Below are 4,817 nucleotides of genomic sequence, written 5' to 3'. Positions count from 1 at the left end.
CCCCGAGAGTACTGGCCAGGGAGAGGGAGGAGAAGGAGGGAGGAGTGGAAGAGGAAGAGGAAAGGAGGGAGGAAGAGAGAGTGTGTTAAGAAATAATGGGGCCTGATACAAACAGCATAGACGGGAGTAATGGAAAGAGTGGCGAAAGAGAGGAAAGGAAGGTTCCTCCAATGCACAGCATCATTAAAAACTATTTTTAAGCTTTATTTTTGTGACCACACCTGTCGACACATTTAATAAGCCCATTTCTATTATCCTTTCCAATGTGTCATTTTTATCAATAAGCATTTTAAGTGCCCCATTGTTTTTGTTGCTTATTCCATCTATTAATTACACTTCAGGTTTACTGATGACCTTGCTTATTTTGTTGTTCGTGGTGCCCCTGAATATTAGCATACATTAAGCCCAGCTTATCTTTCATCCCCAATGAATAGCCGTTTGCACATTGTTTTGTGTGTGTGTGTGTGTGTGTACATGTGAATGTGTGTATACCGTTCTGTTTTTGTGTGTGTGTGTGTGTGTGTACAGTGCTTGACTTGGGCAGGAGCTCACCGGAGCAGAGTACCGGCAACTTATTTTCTACTTCTAGAGCTCCTGTTCCTCTTATAGAATATTAGCTCAAAAGTATTGTGGAGCACCTACACCTAAATATAAACAGTACCGGCACCCAAAGTTAGTACCGGAACCTATTTCAGTCATAGTTAAGCACTGTGTGTGTGTGTGTGTGTGTTTGTGTGCATACATTAACGTATACATGGGTATTTGCCCCCGCCCTCTCCACAAATTAATTAAAGGGAATAAGACCTGCGTGGATTTTATGGTGTTTTGGGAACCGACTGGCTAATCAGATTTATTGCACACTTAAGCTTAATTAATTGCCTTTATGGATTCAAATGAATAATGAAGTGCTAACAAGCGTTGTTTCTGTTTCATCAACCTGCAGAGGCAAGCCGCTGGAACGATGATAATGACCTGGGGATGGGACAGGAGAGCTGTCAATCAACTAAGGTTCAACTCAACAATATCTACTCTTACTGTATAGAATGCCGTGTTCCTCTCACTACCAATGAAATTAGCCAAATGTAGCCTATTATATGTATTTCAATTGGGGTTGGAATAATTAGTTTAGTATGCAAATATGGCTTCTGGTTCAGAAATCTATGATTATAGGAATAGACAACTGATTCAACCACTAACAGATTTACAACAGAGGGGAAAATTAAGTGTGTGTGTCTGCACACCCGCTCTACGTCTTTGTCCTCATTGGACTCCCCCATACGGTCCAAGCTTTCTATTAGAAAAGGTGGCACTTGTTCAATGAAAGCCAATGTGTATTACTGTGTATTACTACCTGGGCCTCCACAAACAGACAACATATCCTAACCTTCATATGATCTACCACCAGATCAATAGCATCATCATTGCAGAGGACTGTCCACAGATTAAACCCAGCCAGGGCTCTGGCACGCATGCACGCACACACACCTTCCCCCAGCAGGGCCCCATCGTCTTCGATCAGCCTGTATTGACTGACACAGAGCCACAGAACTGCCGTGTGTATAGCACACACACACACACACACACACACACACACACACACACACACACACACACACACACACACACACACACACACACACACACACACACACACACACACACACACACACACACACACACACACACACACACACACACACACACACACACACACACACACAGCTGTTGACTTTAATTTTCACTGGCTGCTTGGCTGGTGTGGAGATTACTGGGAGGGAGAGAGAGTGTGGGTGTTTTGGAATAGGAGCGATGGCTTGACCTTTGACTTGAGAGCACATAATGTACACAATGTTGGTGGGACATGCTGTGGTTTCACATTAGCTGGCAGAGTCACAATGTTATGGCTATCGATGGTAATCATATTACGCACACACACACACAAAGACAAACCACATCTCCATAAACATGCACCCACACACAAACAAAACAACAATGGGAGGAACAAGCAAATCAATAACAACACGGATTTTATCGCCGAAAGGCAGCCGAATCATTCCATCTCCCATGTAAATGTAGGTGGCATATTCAAAGGCTAGGGCTGATATTTAGGAGTCCATTAACAGAGGTCTGAGATGGGTTAATTCACTGTTTGCAGCACCGGGAACCCCAGGGCCTCAGGGCACTGAGAGAGAAGGGAGGGATGCAGAGAAGATGGAGGGGGTAGGGTGTTGGTTGAGCGTTGGAGAGAGGGGTTTGTGTTGAGCAATATCATCCCTTTCCCCTCTTTCTCTCTTTGCCTCTGCCCACCGCCGCGTCATTTTGATTAATGCTGCTTTCCTTTGAGGTCACAGGAATAGTGGGAACTCAGCCCCCCCCCCCCCCCCCCCAGCACTGGAGGGGGGTAACGGCGGCATAATTCACTCCCTGGTGAAAGCTGTGCTCTCTCCACGGCGGCTGTGGCTCTAATCTGAAATGTGATCAAAACTGTCCGCAATGCAATGTGTTTCAAGAGGCTAGAGAGAGATGGAGGGAGTGGAGGAGAGAGGAGTCCTGGAAGGGGTCATTCAAGGGTTTTTCTTTATTTGTACTATTTTCGACATTGTAGAATAATAGTGAAGACAGCAAAACTATGAAATAACACATGGAATCATGTAGTAACCAAAAAAGTGTTATACAAATCAAAATATATTTTATACCTACGTGCCCTCTGATGTGTGGGACCGTCTCCTCGCCTGGGCATACACAGCACCTGTGTCGGGGCACCCGGGTATAGCCTGTACTATCGACTGTCTCTCTGCCAATTAAGTCGCTCTGGATAAGAGCGTCTGCTAAATGACTTAAATGTAATGTAAATGTACTTGTGGTCCACCTTGGCCCAGGACATCCGGGTTTACTTATCTTCCTGATCTGAGCACAGAGCAAGACAACTGGACACCTCCACTATGGCAAACTCCACCCGCTGCTTGTTCCAAAACAACCGTGGTCCCATCTCTCTGTGACTTTGTCACAGACCTTCCCCCCTTAGAGGGGCAAACCGCCATCCTGGTCATTGTGGGCCAGTTTTTCCAAAGCCTGATGTTTGATTCCTCTGACTGGTCTCCCTACGGCACTGCAAAGTAGCCACCCTTTGCCTTGATGACAGCTGTGCACACTCTTTACATTTCAATTAACAGGTGTGCCTTGGTAAAAGTTACATTTGTGGAATGTCTTTCCTTCTTAATTCGTTTGAGCCAATCAGCTGTGTTGTGACAAGGTAGGGGTGGTATACAGAAGATAGCCCTATTTGGTAAAAGACCAAGTCCATATTATAGCAGGAACAGCTCAAATATGCAAAGAGAAACGACAGTCCATCGTTACTTTAAGACATGAAGGTCAGTCAATGCAGAACGTTTCAAGAACTTTTAAAGTTTCTTCAAGTGCAGTCGCAAAAACCATCAAGCGCTATGATGAAACTGGCTCTCATGAGGACAGCCACAGGAAAGGAAGACCCAGAGTTGCATAACCCCAGTATATCGTGGACAGAGAGCAGGTTGTTGGGTTGGTCGCAGGATTGTCAGGGAGCGGTGTCTCTCTGTGTCACCTCTGTGGAAGGTCCGGACCAGGCCACCCACGTCCCTATCCTGGAGGAGTACCGGGACCTACAAGTGGGCTTTTCAAAGACTCGTGCCACGTGCCTGCCCCTTCATCGCCCAATCAATCTACTGTCTGGTTATACCTTCCCACGGGGGCACATTTACCCTCTCTCGCATGCAGAAATCGAAGCCATGGATGCCTACGTCCAGGAGGCGCTGGCCGAGGGATTCATCCGTCCATCCATCTCTCCGGCCACCTCCAGCTTATTTTTCGTGAAGAAGGAGGGGGTCTGCACCCCTGTATCGATTACCGGACAATGAATAAGGCTAGTATTAAATTCAGTTATCCCGCCTCTCATACCCACTGTGATCGAACAGATGCACAGTGCTAAGTACTTCACTAAATTGGATTTACGCAGTGCCTACAACCTGGTGCCATTCAGAGAGGGGGATGAATGGAAGACCGCCTTCAGCACCAGCACTGGGTACTACAAATACAGGGTAATGCCCTACGGCCTGACAAATGCACCCTCTGTTTTTCAATCATTAATTAATGAGGTGTTTAGAGACATGTTGTGTTGCTGTGTAGTGGTGTACATAGACAACATCTTGGTGTACTCCACTACACGTGAGCAACATGTCTCTCATGTCAAGTCCGTTTTGGGGAGGCTGATAGGGAATCACCTGAACGCCAAGGCGGAGAAGTGTCTTTTCTTTCGGCAGGCGGTCTCCTTCCTGGGCTATTGGATATCCACCGCGGGAGTGGAGATGGAAGAGCAGAGGGTCAGTGCAGTACGGTCGCGGCCTGTTCCATCCCACATCAAGGCAGTGCAGCGCTTCCTTGGTTTTGTGAACTATTTCAGGTTCTTCATTAGGGGTTTCAGCACAGTGGTGGACCCTCTCACCTCCCTCCTGAAGTGAGGTCCTCGACAGCTGCGCTGGACTGGGGAGGCCAACGAAGCCTTCCGTGCGCTCAAGGAACATTTCGCTAACACACCTGTTCTGGCTCACCCTGACCCGTCTCTGTCCATCGTGGAGGTGGACGCCTCCGAGGTTGAAGTAGGGAATACAATGGACTGCCGCCTAAGCTCCATCCATGCGCCATCAACTCACGGAATCTGTCTCCTGTGGAGTGGAATTACGACATAGGGGATCATGAGTTGTTGGCTGTCAATAAGGCGCTGAAAGCATGGCGGCACTGGCTGGAGGGTGCTAAACACCCATTCATTGTCTGGACGGACCACA

This window comes from Oncorhynchus gorbuscha, linkage group LG18 (assembly GCF_021184085.1).
Source record: "Oncorhynchus gorbuscha isolate QuinsamMale2020 ecotype Even-year linkage group LG18, OgorEven_v1.0, whole genome shotgun sequence".
Classification (NCBI taxonomy): domain Eukaryota; kingdom Metazoa; phylum Chordata; class Actinopteri; order Salmoniformes; family Salmonidae; genus Oncorhynchus; species Oncorhynchus gorbuscha.
This window is presented reverse-complemented; position numbering follows the sequence as displayed.